The sequence below is a fragment of the Oryzias melastigma genome, linkage group LG14 (genome assembly GCF_002922805.2).
Source record: "Oryzias melastigma strain HK-1 linkage group LG14, ASM292280v2, whole genome shotgun sequence".
Taxonomy (NCBI): Eukaryota; Metazoa; Chordata; class Actinopteri; order Beloniformes; family Adrianichthyidae; genus Oryzias; species Oryzias melastigma.
The window spans coordinates 13,904,214-13,920,990 of record NC_050525.1 but is presented as its reverse complement, the minus strand read 5'-3'; the positions used below and the strand labels follow the sequence as shown (position 1 = coordinate 13,920,990).

At 40.2% G+C, this 16,777-nt stretch overlaps 1 protein-coding gene across 3 annotated transcripts in view; it reads right to left on the bottom strand.

Moving 5' to 3' along the window:
- zbtb20 (zinc finger and BTB domain containing 20) overlaps positions 1–15,970 on the bottom strand; it is a 27,402-nt gene extending 11,432 nt beyond the window's left edge. For 2 of the 3 annotated variants that reach the window (XM_024264736.2, XM_024264743.2), the window contains exon 1: positions 13,638–15,970. The gene's annotated coding sequence lies outside the window, so the exon portion shown is untranslated. The remainder of the gene's footprint in view (positions 1–13,637) is intronic. The other variant, XM_024264748.2, reaches the window with a different exon arrangement.
- Between the last annotated feature and the right edge of the window lie 807 nt (positions 15,971–16,777).

Sequence of the window (16,777 nt, the reverse complement as noted above, 5' to 3'; positions counted from 1 at the left end):
TGAAAACAGACACAAGAGGCACGGTTATGAAAGGAGCGGTATCAGCCATGTGAATAATGTACATGTTGAATATGCAAATGCCGCTTACAGCACACGCTGCAAACATATATTCAAGGCCCCCGGTACATTAAAATCCGGAGACAAAGGGGGCCAAGGGGCATTCTGAAAAGCCCCTGTCCATGTTTGTGCATGCATGTTGATGAATGTGATGCGCGGGGGCTTTGTGTTGCTCCAAATAAAAAAAAATAAAAAAACAACCTTTATTGCGGAGCGGTCACTATCCAAACTGCTATTCGAGTCCTAGTTCATTAGCATGCAAACAAGCACAAATACATGAGTTAATACATGTGGTATACGAAGTAAAAGGTTTATCAGCAACTTTTTGGGGCGAAAAATGGCCAAAATACTCATGAGATGGTATTTCCCTTTCCCTTAACTCAATAAGAAAATAAAACATTTCATCTCTGGCCAGCAAAGTTGTGACTATCATCTGTGAATGTCTCTCTATATTACTGTCAAGCACTTAACACATAAGTAATGCATTTAAGTCTCATAGACTGCAAGAAAAAAGGCATCGCAGCCTTAAGATTTTAATGGATTTGCCTTTACAGCAGGCGCCACACACCATCAACAAGCCCACGTAGGCTGCTGACAAGTGCAGCCAAGTTTTCCACGCAACATTTTTGTCATTTGTACTACTTTTTTGGCTGGAATTCTCCGCTATGTGCGGAATTAAATTGGGTTTCAACATCTCTACATACCAGGAAATAGTTGATATAATAGGCTTGAAATGTGTTTAGTAATCCGTGTCTACTTGTTGGGGTGAAAAGACAAGACCCTGTCGTTTTGACTTTGACATGTTTATGTCTTTGACGATGGATTCCTTTACGACACCTGTCACATATGGAGATTTACAGCAACTAGTAATGCCCGATTCCACACACAGCTTCATTTTTTTGGTAAAAGTTTTATAAACAACTAAAAATGACTTGTATTGTAAGCATACCGTCTCCTTATAGCGCCCGAAATTTAATCTTCTTGTTGACAATGAGTTCCAGTAAAATGTATTAAACGGCGCAGCAGATTAGTTTGTTAAGACATGCCGTGCAACAGAAGGCCACTCAATGTAACAGGATGAGAAGCACACAAATAACAATAATCACTGCGGTGTTATTGCGTAAGAAGAAGACAGTTAAAGTATTTTTTGACAGGACAGCTTGTTCAACTTCGTCATGTTCTGGCAGGCATGCTTTCACCACCATCCTTTATCCATAGCAGATCCATTGTGCTGTTACAGATGGAGGGGTAGTCTACTTCCAATCTACTTTTTTTTTTCCCTCAGGCGACAACATATATAAGTGAAATTTTCTTCATATTTTTTTTCTTCTAATCTCTCAACATATGGTGATGAACCCTTGAGTCACTTTGTGAGAACAAATACATCAGAAGTGGCATCTGCATTGGTTAATGAGCGTTTGACCAAAAAGAACCATCTGACAACTCATGTGTTATAGCCATAAAAAAAAAAAAAAAAAAAAAAAAATCAAAACTCTCTAACCCCCAAAGCAGGAAAGCTAAACTCAAGAGTTATCACTTTGGCAGAAGAGTCCACAGCCGTTGGCTCTTCAAAGCTACTACATAAGTCAAGGACAATTAGCCTCTCCAAAGAAGAACCTCACAGGCTGGTAAGAGGTCTTCATGAACCTACAGATGCTCATACAGGACTTCCATCCCCATTAGTTATCGTGGTTAAGAGCACATTCAATCTGACAGGAAAAAAAAAAAAAAAAAAATCCAGTAACACAAAGTATGCAGCTGCCCAGTATAGACAGGCTGTGGTACATTTCTATCTTCGGCACGCAACAAAAAGTTTCCTGACTTTGCGTCCTTGGGAGATAAACTGGCAGTGACGGCTGTTTTTTTGTGGATTTATTAAAAGACAATGCCAAGCTGTGGGTAACAAACGTGCAATTCTTGCTCTCTAATGCCTGCAACTAAATTATGTCCGGAGGAGGCGAAACACAATGAGGAAAGCGCATGAAAACTGTTAAAAAAGGTCCTCCAACAAGTTTTGTGCTCATATTTTCATATACTGCTCACATTTTCCGCCAAAGCACAATAGTCCTCTTTTGTCTGCTTTATTCACACACACAAAAACCTTTTTTTCCAATTTTTTTCTCTTTTGAATAGCGCTAAACTGTAATCACAAAAAATAATCCAATTATTGAAATTTACATTTTGTCATAAATTGCACCGCGAACCCGTAATCTGAAAGCCATTTCAGAGAGCGCCAGTTGATTCATATCATTGTCCACGCCTGTGTGGATTTAATTGTGAGCAGACTCGTAACCATGTGTTTGACCAGCAGCTGCACGAGGAAGCGCGAGCTGGTGCACCCTCGTGCAGCTGCTGGCACCGAACTGGGCTTTCACTAAAGTGCTTCAAGCGCTTCAGCACAACCTTGGACTTTTGCGAGCCGATCTCTGCTTCAAGGTTCAGCAACCTATCCCCCTCTTTAATGAATTTTGGCAGGCGCCATGTTTGCCATTTTAAAAAGAAACCATCAGGCTGTGAAAGAAAAATGACTTCAAGCAAAACCGGATGATTTGCCGCACATTCAAAGAGAAAGAAATAAGGAATCGCTTGTAAGTAATTGTGGAAATGTACTTGGAAAGGGAAGAACACATGATGAGAGATGTTTAAACTCAGCCATCCCTTTCAGTGCGGCCCTTCTTCAAACTGTTCCACACTCAAGAGCTGGCGGGACAATACAGAGAGGGTGGCCATCTTTTCTATCCTTTATAACACCTGTGTTTTTATGCTGAGCACTCAAAATGTCTGCTGGGAAACAGCTCTGCTTCAGAACTTTAAACAAACACTCTGTGCTTATTTTGAGCTTTATCGAAGAACAGTTCGCTCCATTTATAGTCCGGCAGGTTGTTGCATAGTAAATAAAAGTCATATATGTCTCCTCAGCTCATTTGACATATGACCCATCTAAAAATGTAACGCTGACACACTGAAACGCAGTCGACCACACGAGTGAACTGTACACACACACACACTCCGTCCTCCAGCCAGCCAGCGCTTCTGCAGGCGGCGCTGAGCGGTGAGAGTGAGACCTGACGAGTTGCACAAAAGTTGGCTCAAAGACGAGGTTTTTCTGGTAATCCAGTGAGTGAGGGCAACCACATTGGGAAACTTTATCCATACGGCGCGATGTTGCAAGACAAACTTGAGCAAGCCCACTGAGGACTTTCACAAGCAGCCAGAGAAAGAGCCAGAGGAGATTGAAAGTTTCATATCAGCGATTGAAGCACACCATGTTTGTGGAGAAAGTGCATGACATGTCTGAGCAGCTCGCTCAATGTATGAAGATACGTCTTCAGCGGCGGAAGAGAGGGATCATAGTAGGGACAATAGGGTCATTCAGAAGGACTTTGTTCCCATGGGGCTTTCATAACTATAGGGAAAAACTCAGTATAATAAATTATTTTATTTTCCTAAATACCAAGGCTGCAGATATGGACTGAAAAAACGTATGAAGAGACTGCTTCTGGTCTTCACGTGAGTCACATTTTCCAATAACAGACGGTTTGCCCACTTTGTTCAAATATTCTATCAAAATAAAACTAAAAAATATATCAGTTCAGGGATTTTTCAAAATTGTTTTTTATTTTATTGTACCAAACCATCCAAGGATTTTGTTTTTTCCTGTGTACAAATTGCTACACACTTTATGGTTAAACCTGGTAGCATTATAGTCAAAGTATTTTTGGCCCAGCAGTTGGTGTGGTTTACTAGTTTATTTAAATGGTAAAAGGTGAGCACAAATCATCTTTTTTTTTTTTAAGCAGCAGAAATGTACTTACAGAATCCACATACATTTTTATCGGCATGTGGGTTCTTGTGCTGTGAGAAGTCAACATGGATCCAAAAAAACAATGGCACCCATCCACAAGACTGAGAGATTGTAAATTGTGGGCAAAGATTCAAAGCCATTGAAGCAGCTGTCGAATGCTAGATTTTTACTCTATATTTAAAGTCACATGGCAAAGAAAGTATAGATCACATTTCAGTTTTTAGGTTTTAACTATAAGAACATAATATAAGATCACCTGTGAGGTAAATGCAACCTTGGACGAACAATAACATGTGACATAACATACCAAGTTATTAATTACCAAGAAAACCAGACAAAATCCAGAGGCAATGCGTAAAAAGCTAAGCCTAACCCATGAGTCAACAAGTTTAGCAGTAACACCTTACACTAGTTATTTTCTCCATGACGTTATCGGTTCTGGAGGCATTTGGTTTCTTTTTTTTTCCTCTTCTTACAGTGTCGCTACAGTCTGTCGAGGTCTCGTTCATACACACCCTTCTCAGGTTACCCTATACTGCATTTTAACAAGACAGAGGACGCAAACAATAGGTTCCATCAGGCACTACCGCCCAATGGGAATCGCATCCGTTTGAGTCAATCTCGGGTCCCAACAGAAACACGTTTTTCAAGCGTCCCAGAAGCAACCAATCCTTTTTTTTTTCTTTCTTACTGCAGCAAACATATTTCATTTGCAGGTCAAGCTGGCAGGAAGTTTGCATATTAATGATATGGGGGTGAGGTGATTTTTTTTTTTTAAATAAATCTCAGTGAATACTTCTGTTCTTTTCAAGCAATACAGCATCTGCATAACTTAAAACTAATTGGAGGAAGGCCCCCAAAAAGTAATTTCTTGGATGTCACTTTAAAATTAGTGTAAAAAAAAAAAAAAGCAGGTCAGGACAGGAAATGACAGGTAAAGACAGGTGTTTTATTATAATTCTCATTAAAAGTGTGGATCACTTCATAATCTAGAATCTGTCTCCTATAACCTTCCGTGAAGTTCGCCCATCATCCTTGAACAGAGAGCTCTTGGAAGTGTTCCACTTTTGAAAGGCTGTTAGTAGCATCTAAGGTTTGAGAAATATCAAAGGCTTAGCCTCTAGGACCAAGGGTCAAATTATTCTTGGGTTACAATTAGGGTAGTTAGGATCTTGTTTGATGTAGAAATTTATGGTCATCTCATGGACTGTGAGGTATCAAGGTTAGGGTTGTGCCAAAATATTGATATTGCGATATATTGTGATATTTAGCCCTGCGATTGATTCCCGATGGGTTCTCACCAAGTATCAATCTTTTATTTTAATTTGAAGAGGCTATAAAATATTGATCATCCTTTGGTGAGACGTTCCTTTGGAGGTAGATGGGGGGGTGAATTGCAAGACTGGCTGCCTTGAGCACCAATGTGTCTGGCAGCTACTTCAATTATTTAATTTTGTTTACAACAGTTTTGCACAAAGTAGTGGCACTGCTGTTAATGTTTAGTATTGTTAACAATGAAATTTACAGATAATTGCAATTCAGTTGGTGTCAATGCTTGTCAAAGACATAGCATTACTAATTTCAGCACTGTTGCACAAAATAAGACAAGTTGTTCATCACGGTTGTGCTCAAGCTAAAAAATAAATAGGGATATAAAGTAGGGATATATTTTTTCTAAATATATGCTATTCTATATAATGTGAGTTATTAGACATGATTTTTATCAATCATTGCAGTATTGCAATATCATTGATATTGTGAGCAATGTATCGCGTATCGCATCATATCGTGAAGTACCCAGTTATTCCCAGCCCTAATCCAGGTTTTGTGGATGTAGCTCAAGGTCTATTCCTCACCCTTTGATGACTGTGCAATTGGCGAAGGCCGAATCGGAATTCTTCCCGTACCCCTAAGGCTTCTCCCTACCCCTCAAAGTAAAAGAACATTTGAAGGAAAAGGGGTGTCCCAAATTGTTTTTTTTAAAGAATAGAACAAGGGGACTTCAAGTTCTGTATCCCTCCAATTGAAGGGACATTTGAAGGGAAAGGGGTTTCCGAAATAGTTTTTTTTAAGAATAGAGCAAAGGGACTTCAAGTTCTGTATCCATGTACCGGTAGGTTTTTCCGCGTTGCACTGTGCTGCGGAGGAGAAGCACTTTTCTTCATGTGGGTGTTCTCTGAACCACAGAAGTTTATATTTAAATATAAATTACTTTGTTTTAGCAAGGCTTTTTAAAGTTATAAAACCAATGTTTTATGTATTTTCCGACCACTAGCAGCTCCTCGCTAACGTAGCTGACCAGCGACTATTGATGACATCATTGAGACACTATTTTCCCATAACTCTCCGTTTGGAGGGTTAAATGTAGGGGTAGGGAGAAGCCGTAGGGGTAGGGGAAGACTTTAGATTCGGCCTTAGCCAATTGCACAGCCATAAACAGCTGAGGAACAGACCTTGTGCTACATCCACAATATCTGCAATCTGCATACTTCGCAGTCCATGAGATGACCATAAATTCCTTGCTTAAAAGTGCATCATAAAACAGGACAATGATCACAACTACCCCAAATGTAAACCAACAATAATTTGACTCTTAGTCCTAGAGGGTAAGTCTAATATTTCTCCAGTGACACTTGTTTAGTTACATGTTAGCAAGCCCTGGCTATGCTTCCATTTTCTTTTAAGAAGACTTTCTCCTGACAAACCTTAAAAACTACCCATCAATGTTTAGTCTTTCCAGTTGCGCTATCATTAACTTTAATATGTAACACACAAACTGAGGCCTTTAGGGGTTGAGATTTTGATTTATTTTTTTCCTTTTTTTTTTTTAGGATTTTGTTGAGCATTGCACTGTCTGTCGTTGGGTTGACCTTGCAAAAGCTGAAAACTCTTTTTTATTTCTCCAATGGGGAAAAAAAATTAAAAAAAAATTATAAAAAGAAAAAAAAACTTTTCTGGATTGACGAAGCCTCTCGTGTCGTTAATTTAATACGTTTGATCAGCTACACTTTTACCCGTTTGCCACCTAAATCTCTAAAGAAACAGTAAGGGTGAACCAACATGTCTCATCTTGTTGTTTTTTTGTCCTTGTGAGGAAGCTGCATTTTTTTTTTAATGTTTCAATATGCAGCTGGCAGAGGATAAACTTTCTTGTTCATAACTGAAGGATAATAAATCGTAAACCGTTTTTACACTACAGACAACAGAAGATGTTTTTCTTTCTGCCGCTACTCTACATGCGAGTGTTTATGCCGGTCTCGGACCTGTTGTTGCACAGAGTTCTCATGAAACGGAGGTGGCATAACCCTCCACCCGCTTACACGAACCGCCTGGCCCTTTGGTCGCGTAAAAGCCTGTAAACTGATGGTCAGCGATGCTCTGCTTAAAGAGGCAGAGTTATTATCTTGGATGGTATAGCTCTAAGCTCCAGAGTTACCTAAGCCGATCAGCTGTTTCTACAAAAATCAAAGCGAATGCACAACTTCTAAGTGCTTTGTAAAGTCACGGTTAGATGGAAAGACTTAGGAGCTTTATGCTTTATTGTGACTTAGACTTTTTTGTCACTTTCGCTGCAAAGGAGGATAATTCTTAAGTAAACCTCCCGTAATAGTACAAGTTTAAGAGCTTGCTTCTGTTACCTCTGTGACATTTTTTTTCTCCTTTTTTTCATATAAGCTCAGTAACTTGCCTCATCTTGATACATGTTGGGATACGCCGGACTGACCCTGAGATGAAGTAGGAAAGAAAGAATACAGAGCGAGTGAATGATGATTTGCTATTCAGCAGCAAAGCCTCCAGTCAGCCTTTAAAAAAAAAGTTATCCGAATTATACAAAAAAAAAAAAAAAATTAGAAAAGAAAATGAAACTTCATGCGAGTTTACATAAACGCTGCCACACTTTCCTCAGAAGTGAAAAGGCCCTGGCCGAGAAGCCACAACAGCTTTTAACACGGGTGCTGTACACTCCCCAACGTGGAGCTTTACACATGGACTGCACGTGTGCCGAACATGTAACACAGTTGCAAGTCACTGCTACGATTACTTCTTGTCGTGCTTTTCGTTGTTGTTGTTTTTTAACTGTCAAATCTTTTGTCCAGCAAGCCCTGCGACTTAATAAAGCAAACATTTGCATTGACGCATGGTTGTTGTTGAGCAGGTTAGGCATGCGCTTCCTTTGTCACCTTAACGTGAAATCTAAACCACAAAAGGAGACTTTTGTTCCTGTCCTACTAATTCAAATGAGGGTTGCTTAATGTCCTTAAACGCCGAGGTCAGATAAGGTACTCCAGTCGGGAAAAAAACTATTACGAACACAGAATTCTTCAAGCTGTAAAGATTATACCGTACTTTTAGAATAAAGACAACATACTTCTGTGTTGACAAAATCTCAGATTGTTTTAGGTTTTTTCCACTTTTATTTTGATGGTTGCTCAAATGAATTCCTACGTTTGTAACACCCAGGCAGAGATCACACTGTAACTTGCTGAAAACCATATGGGTGGCGGGGTGATCTGAGGACACAAACACACCTTGGCAACCATACAACTTTGCAGTTCGACTCCAAGATAAGTTTTTTTCTTTTTCTTTTTTTTTTCCTGCAGCAGCAGCAGCTGAATATCGTGGCCCACATGTGTGTTTAAAGAAGAAAAGTACAGGTTTAAATGCTTCCTGCTGTCATCCGAACACACACACACATACTGTTGTGTGGTTTTTGAAGCTTAAAAAACTTAAAAGAAGGAATATTCTGTACTTGTTGGGGGAACATCTTCTGGTCAAGTTGCTACATGACCTGAATTTCAATGAAACCGGCGTTGTGGAAATAAAGATCAACAATCTGTTTTTCATAAGTAATGGAAACACATGGTTCCTTCAACCACTTCATTATGAGTGCACTGCATGTACTGCATCAAACGGCCAAAGTACAAACACTGGAACACAAATTAAAGCTTGAAAAAATGTAACTTCAAAAAGACAACACATGTCGAGTAGGATCAAATATTTCATAAATACAAGACAATGACAAGAGTTCACTTTGATACTAGGAAAACCATTACAATAGAACAAAAACAGGCTTGTACTTGTGATAAAGTGTTTTCAGTGAGGTGTTAATTTTATATTTTGTGCAAATATCAAATGGTCAGTGGAAAAAAAAAAAAAAAAAAAAAGCTGTTCCTTCCACCATCAAGCTTTAAAGGGAGCCGGCCATCGTCGCCGTGTTTCATACGACTCCGTACGGTTTAATAACTGAACAAAAGCTCTCCTGATGACTGCCTGGCACATTCACAAGTACTTATTCAGTCTCAGTGTGTGCTTTTATTACACATTCCAGGGAGAGAAGAATCCAAACCCAAAGTTCTTTCAAAAGTGTAAATAAAAGATAGAAAGTTTGGCATTTGTCTACTTGATCTGAAAAAAGTTGCGGAGGCACGATTTCAAAAAGTATTTTTCATAATCTTGCATTTTGGATTCTGACTGCTATTTAATTAAGGAAGAATAGTTGGAGAAAAATTCCTTCTCCGTGAAGCGCACAGACAAAAGCTCTGACAGACCGAAGCTCCTGCAAAGTTATTATTAAAGCATTACGAACAGACAGAAGTGGTTTGATGAAAAATGTAATAATTTTGTTTCCTTCCAAATTATTTCTTTTTAATTGCATTTTGTTTTTGTCGATAAAAACATTATTTTTCCTTCCACGTGAATTAAACCTGTTTAGTTGCTTTTTTTTCCCTTTAAGATTGAAAATAATTTGTTTTCTCCCGATCCCTGTCAGGACTAAATCCACTCAGATTACCAAGGCAGTCTTCAAATTCTATTTTTTTAGCAAATAAAAGAAGAAGAAGTTAAGAAAATGTGGCTTTTATTTATTTTTAAAAATAGGATTCAAGTTAGACAGAAGGTAGGTAAACTGTAAATTTCGAAAATTAAAATTTTGTTTTAAAGTGGAATTGTCTACCGGACTCATAAATTCTACCAAATTTCAAATATAAGGCTACAGATTATTATTATTTTTTTTTAATAATGTTACAAACAGTTTGTGGATTATTTTAATGCATTAAAGGTGACAACTGATATTAGTTCAATTGGGTTAGACATAACATTTTGTTTAAAAAAATAATAACTTTTTAAAGAAATAAATCAACTAAAAATATACGTATAAACTAAAGATGTTTTTTGTTATAATTTTGGTCAGGTTTGGCTCTGAATTCAAACTGTAATCTGTTCCATAAAGACCAGATGAGAAACTTCCTACAATCTTCTTAAACAAATCCAAATCACTACAAGCTCAAAGTCTATTAAAGCCCAACGCCACTCTGTGGTAATTCATATAATTTAAGGCCGACCAACTTTCAGATGTGCACCTGAAAACAGTTTCTTAAAAAAGGACAGGTTCTGCCCCATGAGGGAAGATTCTTCTAACAAGTACATGTGAAAAAAAAAACTGAAAAAAGAAAAATAAATACATGATGCCCCAAAACAACAGCACTGTGACTTTTTGGATGGCGTCCACAAAGTGGCTCGTTACTTCAACGGATCTCCACTGCTTTCCCAAAATGGCTGCCAAATCTGCTCAGCTGGGAAAGACAAAGTGCAACAGTCTATTCAAGTCAAGTCTTGGGTCCTACTGTAACACGGCAAAAATCCCTGACTGCTGTTTAATTGCGACATTAGTTCGTCTTTAAAGGTTCACCAGGTCTGCCAGCGGTGACTGGACGAATGATTTCATTCTCCTGTCAGCAGTCGTTCGCAACAGAACGCTCAAGTCTTTTACTGGAAGCATATAAAGAAATAAAAGTGTGCAAAAGGAGCAGTGGACGGAGATGAATTCCATTGTTGCCTAACACTACTGCACATGCTCTTTTCAGCCCTCCCCTTTCACTCCTCTGGGCCCTGCAGACTGATAATAGGGCCTCCAAGTCTCCAAATATGTTAATATAATTTATGGAAATCATTGGTTGTTAGTGCTGTCAAAAAGCATCACTTTAAAGTCAAGAACAAGACAAGAACAAAGGGTGTGGGGTGTTTTTTTTTGTCTTTTTTTTTTTTTACAAAAAAATTGAAAAATCTAGTTCCCTAAAATCAGACAATTAATGTTCTTAGAAAGTCAAATTGGAAAAGAGGGGGATGAATAGAAGCCAAGATGCAGAAACGGAGGTTTGCTGAAGCTTTACAGTTATGATGCCTTTATCTTTTTGGGCAACCGTGCCTCTACAGCTGCACCAAAACGCTTTGGAATACTGGTCTGACATCTGCGTGCAAACAGCCCACAATCCAAGATCACTTTCTTTCTTTGTTTTTTTTTTTTCTTTTCCTTTTTCTTAATTTCTCTCCTTCCAAAGAAGCAGTCAATGCATAAACCAAAACATGATCCTCTCACACATTTACACTTGAGTAAACCCAAATAATCAGGAGGGGGGGAGAGAAAGGTGTGAAAGCGTGACAAAAAGAATCAGTCAAAAAACATTTCCAAAAAGCGAATGCTGTGAACGCATCGTGACAGTTCCTGGTCAGTCATAAATTATTAAAAGATGCAAAAAAATTAAAAAATGGTGGCAAGGTACAGATGTGTATTTCTGAGAGAATAATTCTCAAGCCAAAAGGAAGCTGGGAGGGCCTGCCAGGTGGAAATTAACTGATCACCCCCCTCCTTTCCTCCATCTCATGCCAGTATGTCCACAGCTTATCTGCTGGGCCTCCATGTAATAACTGCAGACACAGTCTTAAATATTCATTAGTCATGGGTGGGTTTTCACTGTGACACAGAAAGGGGGCAAATGGCAAAGGCTCAAGCACTGAATATTAATGCACACATGATGAATATATACATATAAATACTGGCAAATGGGCACCTGACACTCAGACTATGGATTCTCCAAAGCTCATGTGTTCATAACCCGAGTTTTACCCAGAAGGTCACCATAATTAAAGCTCACTAACTGGCCAGGTGAGTCAGCAAAGTGCACAAATGCAAGGTTCCTGCTTGTGGATTATTGTTTTTTTTCCTCCAAGAGAGGGGCGTTCCGTCATCCTTTTTCACTCAAACTGCCAATTCCACATGCTCTAATTCACGGGACAGTAGTACAGCCAGGCCCTGCTGCTGCTGCTGCTGCTGCTGCTGCTGGGATCTACATCAAGGATGCGTGCGTGCGTGCGCTCCAAACGCGTCCATTCAGAAAACGAACGGCCACCATGCAGCCACATGAACGAGCCTATAGGACCGCGCACTCGTTTACTATGTGGAGTTACATCGTGAATGGAAGGAGAGGAGGAGGGGGAGTCAGCGCAACAAAACTGAGAAGGGGTCGAAAGCACAATTACGCGCGTAAAAATAAAAAAAATACGCACAAAGGTGAGGAGGGAGGTGGACGCAGAGTGGCTCTCCTCCCCATCGCTCACGGTCAGAGAGCCACAATGACCGAACGAGGACAACCTCTGGCGTGACTGATGCGGTGACGCAAGTCCGCCTTCTTGCATGCAACTTCTAGCGGGCTGCGGGCTGTAAATCAGACTCCGGACGGAGCTGCGTGCGTGCGTGCGTGGTGGGAATAATCGTCGGTCCTCGGGACACGCTGTATTACAGCCGTTTATCTGACAGAGAGAGCCGTGCGCGACGGAGACACATCTGTTCGCCACACAGGCGCACGCACGCTCCCAAGCTCTTGTAACCCCGCGCACACATTAATAGAAATCCTAAAGAGGAGGATGGACATGATAAACATACACAATCTGTTGTTACTTATTGTTAAGGAAGCTCTCACTCCTCCTATAAGCCCTTAGTATTTATTATAACTTCATCCAAAACGCACCCCCACGAGAAGTCACAGGAATCACGAGTGATCCATTAATATATTTAGTATTAAAATGTCTCAAAAGGCGCAGAGACAGCGATTCGTGCAACTTTAATTGGACCAGAGCAGGACTCCATATCTAGGCCACCATAAAAAAATAAAAAAAAAAATCAAACGCTCTTGCATTTTTACCACAAATCCACAAAGATTAAAGCAAACACTCTTTATTTTGGGGAGAAACATGGCACCGAAATCCAAAAAGTAGACTTAAAAAATGATTTTCTTTGACCCCTTTTTGCGCAAGTAATTATAAACATTTCAATTTAATAATAAAAATGATAATAATAGACTCAGTTTTATAATAATTTGCGAAAATTCACACATCTGGCTGAGTGAGGAAACCATGTTAAGTTCAACAAAGAGACACGCGCATTTACGCGTTTCCTCCGACTCAAATAACTGACCTAAAAGCCAAAATGCGCACGTCGGCTCGCACAGTTGTTCCGGCTCACAGAGTGTAAAATATGAGCTCGCATCGCCGGCTGACAGAGGCAGACCTGTGGGCTCACTTTGACCGCACGAGTATTGTTCTCAAGTGCCCGCTAGCCCGGCTCCGGGGCTAAATCTGAAAGTACAGGGCTGAAGGTAAAAGGGCAGGCTGACAATAATGACAGATGGGAAACTTGCGTCACGCCAAGACACGTTTTTTTTGCTAGTCGTCAAAACTAAACGAGTCATTTTTAATCTAAAATCAACGTTTGTGTCATATTTGCGACCACAAAAAGAGAAGTTTGCGAGCATTTGACGCGTAATTCGCTTGATAAGGTTAGCTAGAAGTACACAGAAGTCGGCGCTTCCAGAAAGAAAGTCAGCGATGGTTCGAGGAAATAACTCCAATTTCTGCCTAAAATAAGAAGCTCGGCGCTGCTGTGGAGACCCATCCCTTTCCCTACTTTTTTGGGGGGGATATTTTTTTCTTAATTTCTTACCTGCACTTCGAAGCTTGCTGGGGAAAAAAAGTGGCGACAGCTCCCCCCGTTCTCCCCCGACAAAAGAGCGTTCAGTTTTTTGGATATGTTCCTTTACTTTGTTTCATTTCTCACTTCCATCTTCTTTTCATCTCATCAATAAACACACGCTGCAGCCTACCTTCATAGAGCAAGCTCGGTTCAAGTGTGCCCTCCCATTTTTTAACTATACATCGAGTACTTTGAGGGGTGGCGGTGGTGGAGGAGGAGGAGGAGGAGGTGGAGTGGGGGGCAGGCACGCCTTTTCACTTAAAGCTGCGATTGGAAGAGCCGCTCACAGTCTTGGGTTGGATCACAAACCCGTCAAACATTTTTGGGTGCCCCAATCGCGACGAGCAGCAGCGGGGACTGTGGAAGCAGCGCCCGCCGTGGCTCCGCGTTAGTGGCGGGGACGTGTTCCTCCATTAAAAGCCCGTAACGTTCCGGACATTTTAATAAAATATGCGACAGGATGGGGTTAAACGTTGCTCCGGGAGAGCAGGTCCGTAAATCCCTCCCTTTTTTATTTATTTTTTTATTTTTTCAAATCATGTATTCTTGTCGTGTGCGTTTCTACGCCTACTGTACAAAATAGCAGGGTTCACGAAATGTGAATGAACTGTAAAACGTACCCCCCTCTGCTCTAATTCACGCCCCCCACTCGAGCTCCGATCTGGAGGACAAGGGAATTGTAAGTTAAGTGTCCATCATCGCTCCTCACTCCTGATTGGCTGCCGCCCCTGTCTGTGCCGCGAGCCAGCTGCGCCGCGGCCGGCCATTGGACGGCGGCGCTGTCAATCATCTCCGGCACCAACAAGCTAGATTGTCGGCCGTGCCTTCTGTTTTCTACGCATTTCTATTTTCTCATTTATTTATTTTTTAACGTCCCGAGCTGACCTCCGGTTTGGGAGCTCGGGGGAGACACGGCGTCGGTTTCACGCGGCTCAATAGCGCGTGTCTCCCGTTATAATGTTTAGTCATTTTTAAGCACTTTTGTTTCACTTTTAAATGTTTTTGGGAACGTTAAGTAAAAAAAAAAAGTAAATAAAGAAAGCTATAACGGGTCATGTGGGGACCCCCCCTCCCTCTTTCCAAAATACCCCCCTCTTCCTCTTCCTCCACCACCACCCCAGTCTAGACAGTGACAGGTGTGTGCGTCTTTATAGCCTTTTGAGGCTAAAATTTTAGGTTTGTGCGGGAAGCTGCGAACGAGGAGGTTCGGCAAACTTCCTCAAAAGGAGGTCAGCGGAGGTGACGCTCGATCAACCGGGGGCTCGCGGCTCCGCTGCCCTCTTGAACTCGGAGAGCGCGGCTCGCAGCTGCACGGCAAAGGAAGCAGGAGATCCTTCAGACCGCTGCGCCATCGCTCAAGCTGGGTAGACTCCACACGGATTTTTTTGTTGTGAGAGCCCCGGTGAGCACCCAGGGCCCTCCGAGGTATGACTGTGCGCGCGCCATCTGCAGGCCTGCGAGGACGATTAATATACCGCGGGTTCAACGGAGGACACCCTCTGTCACTGCTTTGACCTACATTAACCAGGAAGTCCAGGCTCGGCCTTAATGCGAAGCTTTACCGTCCCGTAGCAACTCGCGCGTGAAGGCAAGCTTTAACATTAATTAAGCGGGGACCGTGGCGGTTTTTTTTCTTCTTTTTTTTGGAGCGAGCACGTGCATAGATCCACGTGGCGGAGCCCGCTTTTTTTCCGCCCGGAACCTGTGGAGAAGCTCTGGATCAACAGGAGCTGCTGCAGGCGGGGCCCGCCGTTCACAGCCTTGCTGTGCTCCTCGGTGCTTTGTACCCAAAAGCTTTAGGTAAAAAAAAAAAAAAAAAAGATACAAATAAATAAATAAACAAACGAGGAACAATAAAATAAATTAATATATATATATTTTTAATTAAAGCACCTGGTTTTAGCTGCACTGGATATTGACTACAACTCAGAGGATAAATACACCTACTTCAGTAATAATAACAAGTTTGTGTAAATAAAGAAAATAAAATGTCCCTATTAAAAAAGCTACATTTTCACAATAACAAAAAAAATTCACATTGAGGCTCAAATTCAAAGGATGGCAAAAAATATACAAAAAGAGGTCATCTTAGTTAAAATTTATCCTTCAGATGAATTATGTACATTCTTGCAAAAAAAATTTTTCAAGGTATGTAATTAATTGTGACCATGGAAATAAAATGAGCAGTGTAAGAATTTTTTTTAAAAATGTTAAAAAAGGTTTATAGGAGCAACAGTTTCCCATTCATAGGGTTTTTTTTATAAATTCTAACGTAACAACTTGAAGCACCGGTTTAGAAAAATAATAAATAATAATTGTAGCAAATTCATTTCTCAATTACACCTTCACAAAACTGCACGTGTGTTTGCATATGGAACCTGTTAATCCTCTGTTTTTTAAACAGGCATTTTAGCTTTTTAAATTCCTAATATTATTCAAGAAAGGAGAATAATTTTGTTGCCTGGTGACAAAAATATTGAATTTAAAATTTGTAATCAATTATACAGGTTGTAAAATACACATTTTAAAATACGTGTATTTTTCAAAACGTGCTTAGTGAAATCTACAATAAAAACCAAAATAATGAATATATTCCCTTAAAAACTTGCATTGTGAAGAAAAAACAGATTGCCTCATATCTGAGTTCTCAACCTCACCTTGGCACTCATGTTAGAATTATAGGAAATACTTTCATTACATTATGAATAAGGTTTATGAACTTATGTTGGGAACTATTTATCACCATATTGTAATTTTTTTTTTAATTTTTGGGCTCCATTCCAAAACGGGAACACAATGTATTTTTTATTTTTTTTGCCACTTGAGTGTTTATTGTGACCAACAGAGGGCAGCACTGTAACTTGGTGTTCACATGTACTGGGGTATTTAGTCTTAATACTTCTTTAATGTCCTTTTTTCCAAATGGAAATTTCCTTTGGATTTACCAACATTTTCAACTGACCTTGAGTGTTAGCTCGTTTAATACAAGGAAATAAAATCTCACTTCATATAATCAGTAATCTGTCTTTACTTGAACAGAATTCAGATTAAACTGGCTATTAATGTTTTGTAGCATAAATGTACAAAAAAAGGTTGATTCATCCACATAT